The following is a 17,636-nucleotide window of genomic DNA, read 5'->3' on the forward strand; positions in this document are numbered from 1 at the left end:
GCAAGAAGTTTACCCCGTACGAGGCCCGATATTCCCTACTAGAACGCACGTGTTATGCTCTGACTTGGGTAGCTCAGAAGTTGAGGCATTATTTCTGTGCCTACACCACCTATCTCATATGAAGGATGGATCCGCTAAAGTACATCTTTTAGAAGCCCATGCCCATGGGCAAACTGGCCAAATGGCAAATATTGCTGAGTGAGTTTGATATTGTCTACGTGACTCAGAAAGCGTCAAAGGACAAGCACTAGCCGATCATCTTGCCGAAAACCCCGTGGGCGGAGAATACGAGCCTCTAAAGACGTATTTTCCTGACGAGGAGGTCTCTTTCATAGGAGAAGACATTGCAAAATCCTAGGATGGCTGGAGAATGTTTTTTGATGGAGCAGCAAACTTTAAGGGAGTTGGCATAGGAGCAGTTCTAGTATCAGAAACAGGTCAGCATTATCCGGTGTCCGCCAAGCTCAGGTTCCCGTGCACCAATAACATGGCCGAGTACGAAGCCTGCATCTTAGGGCTCAAACTAGCCATTGACATGAACGTTCAGGAGTTACTAGTGATCGGGGACTTAGATTTGCTCATACATCAGGTCCGAGAAGAATGGGCAACCAAGAACTCCAAAATACTACCATACTTGCAAAATGTACAAGAGTTGAGGAAGAGGTTTACAAAAACGGAATTCCGACACGTCCCCAGAATCCAGAATGAGTTCGCCGATGCATTGGCCACTCGATCATCCATGATTCAACATCCAGATAAGAACATCGTTGTTCCCATCCCGGTAAAAATCCAGGATCAACCTGCCTATTGCGCTCATGTCGAGGAAGAGGCAGACGGAAAGCCATGGTTCCATGACATTAAGAAATATTTATCAACAAGAGAGTATCTAGAGCTTGCAAACACTACTCAGAAGCGCACACTGCGGAGGTTATCCAATCACTTCTTTCACAGCGGAGGAATCCTGTATAGGAGGACTCCCGATTTGGGATTACTAAGGTGTGTCGAGGCAAGGAAAGCATCCAGGTTGTTGGAGGAGGTTCACGCAGGGACCTGTGGTCCGCACATGAATGGTTTCGTCTTAGCCAAGAAAATACTCCGAGCTGGTTACTTATGGATGACCATGGAGACAGATTGCATCCAGTATGTCCGAAAATGCCACCGCTGTAAGATACATGCAGATATGATAAAGGTGCCTCCTAACAAGCTCAATGCAACTAGCTCACCATGGCCGTTCGTCGCTTGGGGGATGGATGTCATTGGACCTATCGAGCCCGCCGCATCAAATGGGCACAGGTTCATACTAGTGGCGATTGATTATTTCATCAAATGGGTTGAAGCAGCATCATATAAGGCGGTAACCAAGAAGGTTGTGACAGACTTCATTTGCGACCGTATCATTTGCCGGTTCGGCGTCCCAGAGTCAATCATCACTGACAATGGTTCCAATCTCAACATTGATCTGATGAAAGCAATGTGCAAGACCTTCAAGATCAAGCACAAGAATTCTACAGCCTACAGGCCTCAGATGAATGGAGTTGTAGAAGCATCCAATAAGAACATCAAGAAGATACTGAGGAAAATGATAGAAAAACACAAGCAATGGCATGAGAAGTTATCATTCGCTCTACTAGGATACCGTACCACAGTCCACACATCGATTGGGGAGACACCCTATATGTTGGTTTACGGTACCGAGGCAGTCATCCCAGCCGAGGTAGAAATTCCCTCCCTGAGAATTATGCAGGAAGCAGAACTTGAAGATGCAGAATGGGTAAAAAGTCGCTACGAGCAATTAGCCCTTATAGACGGAAAAAGACTGAATGCAGTTTGCCATGGTCAGCTTTATCAGAATAGAATGACCATAGCTTTCAACAAAAGAGTCAGGCCGAGATAGTTCGCGCCAGGGCAGTTAGTACTGAAGAAGATTTTTTCGCACCAAGACGAAGCCAAAGGAAAATTTTCTCCCAACTGGCAAGGTCCGTACATGGTTCACCGGGTTCTAACCGGAGGAGCCCTCATACTTGCAGAGATGGACGGAGAAGTTTGGCCGAAGCCGATCAATTCAGATGCAGTGAAACGATACTATGTGTAACTACTATTGATTCCTTTATGATGTAATTTGAACTACGTCTGACCTGATTCCCGTTTAAGAGGGGATACGTAGGCACCCCTATGGGTTCGGTCACAATTCAATTAAAGTTCCATTTTTCCCCGATATTGGAAACTGGGGCAGAATTTTGAGGAGGACCCTCAAAATTCCGAAGTTGATCTCCACCAATCACCGCGCGCAGCCGTCAGAGGCACCGGCCCAGTAAACTGGGGCAGAATTTTGAGGACCCTCAAAATTCCGGAGCAAAAAAGGTTGCAATATCTTGAACCGTGTCGCAATCATCGGTTCATCTAAAACCATTTTACCTTTATGTATTTACATAATGTTTTATTTTACTAAATCATGCATGGCTACCGTCAAAATAGCTTTGTTTAGCAACGCTACCCCAAATGAAAGCAAGAGCCGAGTAGGACAAGCGAAGTCCACGGGAAGACGAACTAACCTTCCCCCTGACAATACTCACAATCTTTCTTTGAACGCAGGCACCCCAAAAACATAGAATCATCGGATACGATTACAAACTCACACTTTTCAGGAATACAATTCTCAAGATCATCGCCCATTTACAAGTGTTATCCGCGCACGACATTCCCAGCAGCTCCAATGACAATCAACTATCAGCTATCATCTACCAGCTAAGAGATTTCGTTACTCCTCACTTTTATTTTTCGCATTGCATAAGGCTACTTTTCTGCCTTCCGAGACTATGCTCTGTCTCAATCTGCATTTTTCTCTGCATTGCATAAGCTACTTTTCTGCCTTCCGAGACTAAGCTTTGTCTCCATCTGCATTTTTCTCTGGATTGCATAAGGCTACCTTTCTGCTTTCAAGACTAAGCTCTGTCTCCATCTGCATTTTTCTTTGCATTGCATAAGGCTACCTTTCTGCCTTCCGAGACTAAGCACTGTCTCCATCTGCATTTTTCTCTGCATTGCATAAGGCTACTTTTCTGCCTTCCGAGACTAAGCACTGTCTCCATCTGCATTTTTGCATTGCATAAGACTACCATTCTGCCTTCCGAGGTTAAGCTCTACCTCCATCTACATCGGCTGAAACACCGCCAACTTTATTTAAATTCCTGTCGGCTGAAATATCGCCATTTTACATTTTTCTACATCGGCTGAAACACCGCCAACTTTGTTTAAATTCTTGTCGGCTGAAATATCGCCATTTTACATTTTTCTACATCGGCTGAAACATCGCCAACTTTATTTAAATTCCTGTCGGCTGAAATATCGCAATTTACATTTTTTTTACATCGGCTGAAACATCGCCAGCTTTATTTAAATTTCTGTCGGCTGAAATATTGCCATTTACATTTCTCCTTCACATCGGCTGAAATACCGCCAAATCTTGCATTTCATGGGCTGAAATATCGCCAAATCTTGCATCTCATGGGCTGAAATACCGCCAAACTGTCCAAGGGCGTCATTGTTCGGAGGCACCATCTTCATAGCCCGAGAACCCCATTCCATGGGCCAAGGACCCTGCTTTAAATTCTGCATATCATTATTCAAAGGCATCAAGGTTCGGAGGCACCATTATCATAGCTCGAGAACATCATTTCATAGCCTGCGAATCCTTTATTATGTGCTTCACGGCCCAGGACGTCATGGTTTGAGGACGTCATCCTAACCGTCTAAAGACAACATTCATGGTCCAACGAGAACCTGCATCACGTTTAAATTCCGCACGATATGCTTGTATTACTTAATTGCAGGTACGTCAGCTGGCCATGGCCATTACAGCAGGAGTGATGTCGCTCTGGTTCTCACAGCCCATCTACCTGATCACCCTTCCCAACCTAAATATTGCGCCCGTCTCTTCAAAAACCTACATCGGCATACTCCGTCGATGCATCCTGAACTACATATGACCCGATTCCTGTAAAACCAGGGATATGTAGGTAGCTCAGAAACCAGAGCTCGGTCAAAACCTTTGCAAGTCGTTTCTCGCGGTCAAAATTGGTCATCATATCTTTACCCGACAACTCTTTCATCCTTCCCGGGTAAAAAGGGGCAGCTGTTGATACCCAATTTTTCCCTATGTATTTTATATACTCAAAATATTCTCAAAATAGCATGTACATGCATATGTAAGCATGCCCAAGAGTTTTGGTATTTTTTCCTTATTTTTAAAAATTTTAAAATCAATTTGTTGTCTATTTTAATAGTATAAAATTCAATAATTATTTCCAGACTATCATTTTTGGGGAACAACTTATTTTTATTCTCATATTTACACCACGATATAATAAAGGTGATTTTTGCATATTTTTACAAATCTATTTGATATTTTTAAACTAAAACCGCATATAATTGCAATCATAGCCTATATTATGATTAATGGCATTTTACAATTATAAAATTATTCCCAGTATTTTTAGATTAATTTTTATATATTATTAATTAGTTCAGTGCTTTTAATTCATTTTAAAATCATTTTAACTATTTTTATATAAATTAGAGGGGAGAAATTGGTTATTTAATACATAGCCATTTTCAATTGCAATTGTAGCCCCAATTTAACCCCCAATTCCACCCCTAATCAAACGACCCAATTTCAAATTCCAACCCAAACCCACAACCCATTTTCAGACCCGCCCGGTCCACTCTTATTTTAATCTGAGTCGTTGATCAAATGAGATCAACGGCCCAGATTAAGTTACCTTAATTAAACCCTCACCTACCCCCCTCTCCCCGACTCATTCTTTCACGAATCATTCTCTCTCTATCTCTCGATCTCTCTCTGTGACTCTCTAGAAGTCTCCTTGACTTCTTCCCCTCTGACGAGTTCTGTCTATCTTCACCGGTTGGTTTCTCAACAGAAACCTTGGTTCTTCATCATCTCTTGGTCATCTACTTACCTCTCACCGGTCCAGTGATACCCTGGGGTCCTCAGGCGAGCTCGGAACGGTTCTCTTGCCTCCCATTGTCCCATGCCACTTTTCGGCCTCCCCGGCCACCTGAGTAATGGTCTACAACCTGTTCCGGCTTAAGCCGATGCCATCTCCGATGTTCTTACTCTTCCCTGGGTTCCACGAAACCCTAACCCTATGTTCTTAAATTTATTTTAGATCTACATTATTACGAAGTTTTTCTACGTTTCTTTTCTCTGAAAAAGCCTCATCTTTAAACGATCGTTCAATTTTAAAATTAGGGTTTCTTAACCCCTTTTCAAAAAATGGTTTTTACTTCTAGTTTAGTGATTTCTACTACATTTTGAACGATCCTCTTATGTTTTCATTGCTATCTGAGTTACTAGGCTGGAAAGCCCTAATTCTTTCGAGCCCGCTTTGACTATGTGTGTTTGTTTCTTGTGTTCATGTATCCTCTGTGATTCTCGTTGTTAGGGGTCTTAATCCTCTACTGTTCTATGACCCCCTGTTTAGGGCTTCTCTGATTTGAGTGCTATTTGATGATTATTAGGTTTGACTACTTTTTTATTTAAAGGCTTCATCGATTCTATGCATCTTTCCGCAAAACTGTGATATTTTCATTGGATATGTGCTTTTGTGTGTTTTGCCTACAATTATGTACTGCTTCCTTATTTGTGAGATGCTTTCCCTAATTAGCACTGATTTCTTGAGATTTTCAATCTCATCCGTGGTGTTTTGATTGATTTTTCATAACTAGATTGAATTCTGCCTTATTTATGTGCAATATATATCTTCCTTGTTTAAAACATTCTGTATTTGGCCTTTATTATATGCCACATGAAGTTACTGCTTTAATTAGGTTAAAATCAGTATATGAGTTGATTCCTTTTCCTTATTTAGCTATGATTGTACCGTTTGAACTTGATTCCCTAATTAGAGGAGTCTGTGTCTTTAATTGATGCTGATTGATTATTGTTTCCATAATTATGTAAAACTAGTACTCCTTACCTTATTTTTCTTACTCGTTTTCAGCATTATAAATACTATATTCTCTTTTGCATAACACACGAAATATCACTAACCCATACACAAACACATACACACAGAGCATACTAATATCATTTTGAGTTCTCTCTTACTCTCATACATATTCTCTTTGTTTCTCGTATTAGTTACTGNTACTATCTCAGCAAGAAGTTTACCCCGTACGAGGCCCGGTATTCCCTACTAGAATGCACGTGTTGTGCTCTGACTTGGGTAGCTCAGAAGTTGAGGCATTATTTCTGTGCCTACACCACCTATCTCATATCAAGGATGGATCCGCTAATGTACATCTTTCAGAAGCCCATGCCCATGGGCAAATTGGCCAAATGGAAAATATTGCTGAGTGAGTTTGATATTGTCTACGTGACTCAGAAAGCGATCAAAGGGCAAGCACTAGCCGATCATCTTGCCGAAAACCCCGTGGGCGGAGAATACGAGCCTCTAAAGACGTATTTTCTTGACGATGAGGTCTCTTTCATAGGAGAAGACATTGCAGAATCCTGTGATGGCTGGAGAATGTTTTTTGATGGAGCAGCAAACATTAAGGGAGTTGGCATAGGAGCAGTTCTAGTATTAGAAACAGGTCAGCACTATCCGGTGTCCGCCAAGCTCAGGTTTCCGTGCACCAATAACATGGCCGAGTACGAAGCCTGCATCTTAGGGCTCAAACTAGCCATTGACATGAACGTTCAGGAGTTACTAGTGATCGGGGACTCAGATTTGCTCATACATCAGGTCCGAGAAGAATGGGCAACCAAGAACTCCAAAATACTACTATACTTGCATCATATACAAGAGTTGAGGAAGAGGTTTACAAAAACGAAATTCCGACATGTCCCCAGAATCCAGAATGAGTTCGCCGATGCATTGGCCACTCTATCATCCATGATTCAGCATCCAGATAAGAACTTCATTGATCCCATCCCGGTAAAAATCCAGGATCAACCTGCCTATTGCGCTCATGTCGAGGAAGAGGCAGACGGAAAACCATTGTTCCATGACATTAAGAAATATTTGTCAACAAGAGAGCATCCAGAGCTTGCAAACACTACTCAGAAGCGCACACTGCGGAGGTTATCCAATCACTTCTTTCACAACGAAGGAATCCTGTATAGGAGGACTCCCGATTTGGGATTATTAAGGTGTGTCGAGGCGAAGGAAGCATCCAGGTTGTTGGAGGAGGTTCACGCAGGGACCTGTGGCCAGCACATGAATGGTTTCATCTTAGCCAAGAAAATACTCTGAGCCGGTTACTTCTGGATGACCATGGAGACAGACTGCATCCAGTATGTCCGAAAATGCCACCGCTGTCAGATACATGCAGATATGATAAAGGTGCCTCCCAACGAGCTCAATGCAACTAGCTCACCATGGCCGTTCGCCGCTTGGGGGATGGATGTCATTGGACCTATCGAGCCTGACGCATCAAATGGGCACAGGTTCATACTAGTGGCGATTGATTATTTCACCAAATGGGTTGAAGCAACATCATATAAGGCGGTAACCAAGAAGGTTGTGACAGACTTCGTTCGCGACTGTATCATTTGCCGGTTCGGCGTCCCAGAGTCAATCATCACTGACAATGGTTCCAACCTCAACAGTGATCTGATGAAAGCAATGTGTGAGACCTTCAAGATCAAGCACAAGAATTCTACAGCCTACAGGCCTCAGATGAATGGAGCTGTAGAAGCGGCCAATAAGAACATCAAGGAGATACTGAGGAAAATGATAGAAAAACACAAGCAATGGCATGAGAAGTTATCATTCGCTCTACTGGGATACCGTACCACAGTCCGCACATCGACTGGGGCGACACCCTATATGTTGGTTTACGGTGCCGAGGCAGTCATCCCAGCCGAGGTAGAAATTCCCTCCCTGAGAATTATGCAGGAAGCAAAACTTGAAGATGCAGAATGGGTAAAAAGTCGCTACGAGCAATTAGCCCTTATAGACGGAAAAAGACTGAATGTAGTTTGCCATGGTCAGCTTTATCAGAATAGAATGACTAGAGCTTTCAACAAAAGAGTCAGGGCCGAGACAGTTCGCGTCAGGGCAGTTAGTACTGAAGAAGATTTTTCCGCACCAAGACGAAGCCAAAGGAAAATTTTCTCCCAACTGGCAAGGTCCGTACATGGTTCACCGGGTTCTAACCGGAGGAGCCCTCATACTTGCAGAGATGGACGGAGAAGTTTGGCCGAAGCCGATCAATTCAGATGCAGTGAAACGATACTATGTGTAACTACTATTGATTCCTTTATGATGTAATTTGAACTACGTCTGACCTGATTCCCGTTTAAGAGGGGATACGTAGGCAGCCCTATGGGTTCGGTCACAATTCAATAAAATTTCCATTTTTCCCCGATATTGGAAACTGAGGCAGAATCTTGAGGAGGACCCTCAAAATTCTGAAGTTGATCTCCGCCAATCACCACGCGCAGCCGTCAGAGGCACCGGCCCAGTAAACTGGGGCAGAATTTTAAGGAGGACCCTCAAAATTCCGGAGCAAAAAAGGTTGCAATATCTTGAACCGTGTCGCGATCATCGGTTCATATAAAACCATTTTACCTTTATGTATTTACATCATGTTTTATTTTACTAAATCATGCATGGCTACCGTCAAAATAGCTTTGTTTAGCAACGCTACCCCAAATGAAAGTAAGAGCCGAGTAGGACAAGCGAAGTCCACGGGAAGACGAACTAACCTTCCCCCTTGACAAAACTCACAATCTTTATTTGAATGCAGGTACCCCAAGACATAGAATCATCGGATACGGTTACAAACTCATACTTTTCAGGAATACAACTCCCAGAATCATCACCTATTTTCAAGTGCTACTCGCACGCAACATCCCCAGCAGCCCCAATGACAATCAACTATCAGCTATCATCTACCAGCTATGAGATTTCGTTACTCCTCACTTTTATTTTTCGCATTGCATAAGGCTACCTTTCTGCCTTCCGAGACTAAGCTCTGTCTCCATCTGCATTTTTCTCTGCATTGCATAAGGCTACCTTTCTGCCTTCCGAGACTAAGCTCTGTCTCCATCTGCATTTTTCTTTGCATTGCATAAGGCTACTTTTCTGCCTTCCGGGACTAAGCTCTGTCTCCATCTGCATTTTTCTCTGCATTGCATAAGGCTACCTTTCTGCCTTCCGAGACTAAGCTCTGTCTCCATCTGCATTTTTCTTTGCATTGCATAAGGTTACCTTTCTGCCTTCCGAGACTAAGCACTGTCTCTATCTGCATTTTTCTCTGCATTGCATAAGGCTACTTTTCTGCCTTCCGAGACTAAGCACTGTCTCCATCTGCATTTTTGCATTGCATAAGGCTACCATTCTGCCTTTTGAGGTTAAGCTCTACCTCCATCTACATCGGCTGAAACACCGCCAACTTTATTTAAATTCCTGTCGGCTGAAATATCGCCATNCTGGGGCAGAATTTCTAGGACGACCTTCAAAATTTCGGAGCAAAAGAGGTTGCAACATCTTGAACCGTGTCGCAGTCGTCGGTTCATCTAAAATCGTTTTATCCATTATGTATTTACATCATATTTTATCATTTTGCTAAATCATGCGTGAATACTATCATAACAGCTTTGTCAGCAACGCTACCCCAATGAAAGCAAGAGCCGAATAGGACGAGTGCAGTCCGCGGGAAGACGAACTAACCTTCCCCCTTGACAAAACTCACAATCTTTCTTTGAATGCAGGTACCCCAAGACATAGAATCACCGGATACGGTTGCAAACTCATACTTTTCAGGAATACAACTCCCAGAATCATCACCTATTTTCAAGTGCTACTCGCACGCAACATCCCCAGCAGCCACAGTGACAATCAACTAGCAGCTATCGTCTCTCAGCTAAAAATTTTTGTCACTCTTCACCTCTATTTTCACACACTGCATAAGGCTACCTTTCTGCCTTCCGAGACTAAGCACTGTCTCCATCCTGCATCTCCTTGCATTGCATAAGGCTACCTTTCTGACTTCCGAGACTAGGCACTGTCTCCATCCTGCATCTCCTTGCATTGCATAAGGCTACCTTTCTGCCTTCCGAGACTAAGCACTGTCTCCATCCTGCATCTCCTTGCATTGCATAAGGCTACCGTTCTGCCTTCCGAGACTAAGCACTGTCGCCATCCTGCATCTCCTTGCATTGCATAAGGCTACCTTTCTGCCTTCCGAGACTAAGCATTGTCTCTATCCTGCATCTCCTTGCATTGCATAAGGCTACCTTTCTGCCTTCCGAGACTAAGCATTGTCTGCATCCTGCATTCCCTTGCATTGCACAAGGCTACCTGTCTGCCTTCCGAGGTTAAGTACTACCTCCATCCTGCATGGCTGGAATATCGCCACCTCTCATTTGCATCGGCTGAAAGATTGCCAACCCTATTTAAATCTTTACATCGGCTGAAATACTGCCATTTATGCTTTTCATCGGCTGAAATATCGCCAACTGCATTTAAATCTCTATATCGGTTGAAAGATCGCCAGTTTATATTTAATCATTATCGGCTAAAATATCGCCAACTTTATTTTAATCCTTGTCTGCTGAAATAGCGCCATTTATATTTATGCCTTACATCGACTGAAATATCGCCATTTACATTTCTTCTTCACATCGGCTGAAATATCGCCAAATCCTGAATTTCATGGGCTGAAATATCGCCAAATTGTCCAAAGGCGTCATTGTTCGGAGGCACCATTTTCATAGCCCGAGAACGCCATGCCGTGGCCCGAGGACCCCGCTTTATATTCTGCACACCATTATTCAAAGGCATCATGGTTCGGAGGCACCATCATCATAGCCCAAGAACATCATTTCATAGCCTGCGAATCCCTTATTTTGCGCTTCATGGCCCAGGACATCATGGTCTGAGGACGTCGACAACCGTCCAAAGACAACATTCATGGTCCAAAGGGAACTTGCTTCATGTTTAAATTTATGCACAGTATACGTTGTATTGCTCACTTGAAGGTACGCCGGCTAGCAACGACCATCTCAACAGGAGCGATCCCGCTCCAGTTCCCGCAGCCTATCAGATTTCAGCTACAACCTAAACATCGCGTCCGTCCTTTTCGAAACTCTATTGGCATATTTCGCCGATGGACCTTGAACTACATATGGCATGATTCCTGTAAAATCAGGGATATGTAGGCAGCTCAAGAGCCAGAGCTCGGTCGAAATTCTTTGCAAATCACCTATTTCGGTCAAAATTGGCTATCCTATCTTTACCCGATAACTCTTTCATCCTTCCCGGATAAAGAGGGGCAGCTGTTGATACCCAATTTTTCCCTAGATATTTTTATACTCAAAAAACTTTCAAAATAACATATATATGCATATATGAGCATACCCAAGTGTTTTGGTATTTTTCCAAATTTTTAAAGATTTTTTAAACCAATTTATTGTCTATTTTAATACTACAAAATTCAATAATTATTCCCAAAAAATTATCATTTTGTGAATAATTCATTTTATTCTCATATTTACACCAAAATATAATTAAGGTGATTTTTGCATATTTTTTACAGATTTATTTGGCATTTTTAAAACTAAATTGCATATAATTGCAATTATAGCCTATTTTACAATTAACAATATTTTGCAATTATAAAATCATTTCCAGTAATTTTAGATTAATGTTTATACATTATTAGTTACTTAAGTTCTTTTAATTTGTTTTTAAAATCATTCTCACTATTTTATAAAATAATAAAAAAAGGGGGAAAATGGCCATTAAGTGCTAGCCAGATTTTATTTCAATTGTAACCACATTGGACCCCCAAATTAGCCCAATTTTAGACCCAATTAATCTAGCCCAACAACCCGTTTGAACCGACCCACCCGGTCTCCCACCTAACCCTTCTAATCACAGCCGTTGATCTAAAAGATCAACGACCCAAATACACCCTTTCTTTTTTAATTTACCAAACCCCCCAACCTTAATTCATTTCCCTCTACCTGCCGCCCTTGAATTCCCTTCCTCTTCCATTCTCTCTGCAAACCCTAGTCGCCGCCACCCAAGCTAATCCTAATCCCTTCGATTCTCGCCGGTTTCCATGGCTTCTCAGGCCGTGAAACCCCCATACTCACCTCCTATCGCTCTTGTGCGCTTGGTATTTGAAGGTTTGAGGCTAGACCTCAAAGGTCTCCACCCAGATCTCCGCTGACTTGAGGGTTCCGGCCATCTCCGGCTTGGCTCCGGCATATCTTAGCCTCCTGAGCCTATTTCCAGTCTCATCCGACTTAGATCGGACATTTTTCGAAGCCTTTCTCGTCCTAGGGTTCACCTGAAACCCTAGCTGTTCGAGGTTTTTCTCCAATTCTCTTCAGATCTGTGTGTATTCATGCTTTACTTTGAGTTTTTAAAAGGTTTCCCCAACTTTTCTTTATAAAATTCTTTTTCCAGAGTCACTTCTTTCTGATTTAGGGTTTCTGAAAAAAAAATACTTATGTGTTTTCCGATCTTTCTTCTCCCTTTCTCGTGTATGTTTGTCTCTACCATGTTCTTATGTTTTCTCTTTTTTCTTACATGTTCTTCTACTATGTTTGCTATATTTTGTTCTTCCTTCTACTATGTTTCTGTGCTATATTTTCACATGCTATGTTTCTGTGCTATGTTTTCACATGCTATGTTCTGCTACTTGCCTTCCATTACGACTTGATATGCTTCGCCTACTGTATTTTTCTACCATGTTCATTAAGTGTTCTTACTATGCCTGCTTAAGCATATTTTCCTATACTGTTTCTTCTACTCTCATTGTGTTTCGAATTAATTCCATGACTCTATTTGCATTAAACCTTCTATTGTATCGGCTTGTTGCCTCATCTTTGCATTTGATTCAAGTCGAAAACCCTAGGATTTGGGGTTTTTGGCGAGTTTGGTCTTGTGTGTTTGGACTAGGGTTCTGTTTGAGCCCTGGATTCTCTCAAACTCACTTGGGGTCCATGTACTGAGTTTGAATCTTTTTGTGTATGAATTCTTCTATACTAGACTCCTCTGATTAGCATGACAACCCCTTTTATATGTGTTAAAATCTTTCTTCAAAAGGTTTTCCAACTTGTGTTCGAATCAGAATCCTTTTTTTGGGGGTTAATTGATTGCTACTGATTCTTCTTAAGTAAAACCTTTTCCTTAACCTTTCTGACTTGGTTATTCATGAACCAATAGTTGCAAATCTTTGATTCCTTGATTTATTGGGTATTGATTGGTTCTTACCTTATTTGTTTAACCATGTGTTTCAAAATTTCTTCCCTTAATTAAACTCCTATGTATTTACCCCTAATTGCCTACTTTGCACAAGATGCTTACTTGATCTCTTTCCTTAAATACTCTTTTGTTCATTACCGTTTAAGTTTGAACTCTTTAACTAAAGAAAGTTCTATTATTGATTGATTCTAATTGGTACATGGTTATTTCTTTGCCTTATTCCTTGCCTGTTTTCAAACTATAAATACATGCTCTTTTATTAACACAACACACCAACATTCATAGTTTTCTGAACTCACACTCGCACTCAAAAAGTATTCTCTCTTGTTGCTTGTACTGTGGCCTATTTGCAAGACTTCTGCTTTCTTTTGCTTGTCTCTTTCTGAAACTGGTATGTCCTAGTTTTAATTCCAGCATCAACTCTAATGTGTTTACTTACCAATTCTCCTGTCCATGCTTACTTTACTGCCTATAGAATGTATCCTTTGTATAATGTGCTTATATCTTGCTTATGTCTTGCAATGAATCCCATTCCCCATGTCCCCCTATGTGTTTGAGCTATAGTTTTAAAAACATGGCAATATACAAAATTATTGTCCATGGATGTAAACTGGACCCTTTGGGTCCTAAGCTCTTTCAGTTTCCCATCCCCATTCCCTTATGTGTGTTTGAGTTAAGGTTTAGCCTGACAACATCCAAATTGTTGTCCAGGGTTGAACCTGACCTTCAATAGGTCCTAACTCTCCAATGTTTGGCTAGTGGGCTGGTCAGGGGTGTGCCAGCATTTTATGTTGCTGGGCATGACCACCAGCCTGCCTTGGCATCCCTTATATTCCTCTGCTGCACTTACACTTGTTCCTAGACTCTAAGTTCTGCCCCCCCTCCAATGAGCCTTGCCTTGGGACCTTGAGCTCCCTTTGAACTTGGACATTGGAGGGTTGGCCCTTCCACACTGCACTTTCATTCAGTTCTGATATCTGGGTGTGAGCATTGCCTGGAGTTCTGCCCCCCCTCCAATGAGCCTTGCCTCGGGCCCTTCCAAACTTTAGTATACCTATAGATGCCCAGAGAGACATCTTGTTAAGCTTTGTATATGTTTACAAAGTAAGGCCTAGAGATTGGCTAAAAGCTAGAAGAAAAAGGAGAGTAGAGTTGCATAGGCATGCTTACAAGGTCAGTATCGTACAGGCTGCATGATGGAAGGTAGCAACAGTTACGAGATTGGAAGGACTCCGACCACAAGTTGTGGCGTAAGAAAGAGGCCTAGAGGGGAGGATGCCCTAACCTTTGGAATTATTCACGGAATGACTACCTAGATGGCAAGGAGAGTACTAAAGTATTCGGAAGAACTATAGGTTATGATAATAATACGTGCATCAGTCAACATTCGAGGACGAATGTTCCAAAGGGGGGAATGATGTTACATCCCGCATTTTCGTACGTTAAACTTTTGTCGTAAGTTAATCGACGTAAGTTCGGGAATGAGATTATTTTGAGATTATAATCATTATGCTATTTCAAACAAGTAATGAGTAAATTCGTGAAGGTGAGAGGGTAAGCAAATCAAAGAAAATGGGTTTCGTCAAAGTTGGCATGTTGCGATAAAATATGGCCCGAGCTAAAATACTCGATATTTATGGACTAGTGTCATACAAGGTACCACACGACCACGATAGTAAAGTGTATAAGGTGTGCTAAAAGTAAGTAGTATTTTAAGTAATTTGAAATAATTCCTAATAATGTATAATTAGATAATTATTGGTTAATGGGGATTAACAATTAATTAAGGAACTAAGTGGTTTGGAAGTTGTGATAAGGATAAGTCCCCTCCCCATGTGGCAGCAAACCACCTTATCATTCATGACTCATTAAGTCATTAGATAAGGTGACAAATTATGGGATATAGTGGATGCCACATCCACCTATAAGGCATCCAAAAACCTTAAGATTTTGTAGGATGGCTAAGTAAGATTGTGTAAGAAAATCTTTGCAAGTAAAATGGTAAATAACGTGAGTGTTCAAAATATGCATCTGCATATATCACCTAAGCATGTAAGGTCTTCAACAATTCAAAGTAACATGATATTTTGTAATTATAAGTGCAATCTTTCTCAAGAATATCATATGGATTTTTTCCCTACTCCGTCCGTTGTTACGTGTTTCATCGCGATTGGCATGTGTTAGAAGGATTGTCAAGAGAATCGGCTCAGGTATGTTAAGTCTAAGCTCTTCCTTCATTTTGGCATGATCTCGTAATTACACGAGTTTGATAACTGTGATGACCCAAACGGTCATCACTTGTTTTAAATTAATTCTATGATCTTTAGGCCTTGAAAACCTCATTTAGGGTCACCTCGATTTGCGTGCGCAGTCCGGGCGCGTAGCCGGAAAGCTTAAATATGAAAATCTATGAAAAAGTTTAAAAATTTGGTTATAAAATGAGTTAATTTGACTTCGGTCAACGTTTTGGGTAAACGGACCCGGACCCATAATTTGACGGTCCCGGAGGGTCCGTAGGAAAATATGGGACTCGGGCGTATGCCCGGAATCGAATTCCGAGGTCCCGAGCCCGAGAAATGAATTTTTATAGGAAATTGTTTTTCTGAAATTGTTAAGGAAAATTAAAATGAAATTCTATTAGAACGTGTTGGTATCGGGCCCGTATTTTGGTTTCGGCGCCCGGTACAGGTCTTATATATGATTTAAGATGTCTCTATAAAATTTGGTGAAACACGGACGTCGTTTGACGTGATTCGGACTTGAATTGTTAAAGTTGGTGTTTTAAGAAGTTTGAGAAAAATGCTTTGATTTTGAGGTTTAATTTGTTGATAATGATGTTATTTTGGCGATTTGATCGCACAGATAAGTTCGTATGATGTTATTGAGTTAGAACCTATATTTGGTTAGGAACCCCGAGGGCTCGGGTGTGTTTCGAACGCGCCCAAAAGACCTAAAGACTGAAAAAGCTGCAGCCGCAATACACCAGGAGCCCCCCCCCCCCGAAACCCAACCGTGGTATCATCTTCTTCAGCGTTTGTAAGAGAGAGACCAAAAAGAATGGCCTAACCCTTCATCTTCAGCTTCACGTTTCTCAACACAAAACCACACCCCATCTCTAGCGAAAGACCCCTGAACACGCAGCTGAAACTGTCCGAACTCTAGCCGAAATACACCAAAACTTCATCCATGGAACACCTCCAAAACAGTCATAAAGCCAACCTTTAACCTCCATTTTGAACAGCCAAACACCCTATCCATTTGCCTCCATATCTCAGTCTTCAAACACCATAGCACACCAGCAAAAGCATTTCCAAAAATCAGTCCAAAAAAAAACGTCACACAAAACAGCCCAAAAAAAATGAGCTCTTCTTCCCCAAATTTCAGCTCCAAACCAGCCCTTTTGCCCATGAAACCAAGCTCAAAACCCAGCTGTAAAAACACCCCTCAAACAGCCCAACAAACCCAGCAAAAACTGAGCTAAAATCTCGATGAAACAGTCCTCTTTCGCGAAAAACAGCAGCTCCAAAAATTGAATTTTGTTAGTGTCGAGGTCGCCGACTTGGTTTTCGGTTCGAGGCGTCGTCAATTTTCTCGTGTTTTCGCTCTTTTCAAATCATCACTGTATGAAGCTTTGGGAACAAAAATGTTGGATTATAATGAGCAAAGCTTCTCGCTATAAGATTCGATTGGGTTGGAGCCGAATTTGAAAGGAAAAGCGGTGATTGAGGCTTGAGTTGGCCGTGAAAGTTCGAGGTAAGTGTTTGGTCTAACCTTAGCTTGAGGGATTAGGAGTTGAGTCCTATTTGCTATGTGATAATTTTTGAGTACGGCGTATAGGCATGGTGACGAGTATCTATACGTTGGTGTCTAGCATGACCGTGAGTCTTTATATTGTAAATATCATGATTTCGTTGTGTCTTTCATGCCTGGTGATGATATCTATTTGTTGTGAAAAGTTGTGGAAGGAATTGTGACTTTTGAACATCGAAGAGCATTGGCTCAAGTTACATTACAAATTGTGAAAGTATATGAGATGATTGAACCCTTTGGAGCATTGGCTCAAGTTATGTTACGAATTGTGAAAGTATATGAGATGATTGAACCCTTTGGAGCATTGACTCAAGTGGTAAAGTGAGTTATGAAATAAAAGTGAAAGAAAGAGAAAGAGTTATTAAATTGTTCCCTTGCCAGGATATTGTTGCCTTGTTGATTATCTCCCTTGCCGGGATGTTGAGATTATTGATGTTGTTCCCTTGCCGGGATTTAATTGTTTAATTGTTGTTCCCTTGCCGGAATCTCTATTATTATTTTGCTTATTCCCTTCCCCCTTTGTTGTGATTGTTGTTTGGGTGAGGAAGAGTGTTAAAGCACGAAGGGTGATGCCGTGCA

At 41.7% G+C, this 17,636-nt stretch overlaps 1 pseudogene; it reads left to right on the forward strand.

Annotated features, from left to right (window-relative positions):
- LOC109229441 lies at positions 7,242-8,259 on the forward strand (annotated as a pseudogene).

Source organism: Nicotiana attenuata, chromosome 7 (assembly GCF_001879085.1).
Source record: "Nicotiana attenuata strain UT chromosome 7, NIATTr2, whole genome shotgun sequence".
Taxonomy (NCBI): domain Eukaryota; kingdom Viridiplantae; phylum Streptophyta; class Magnoliopsida; order Solanales; family Solanaceae; genus Nicotiana; species Nicotiana attenuata.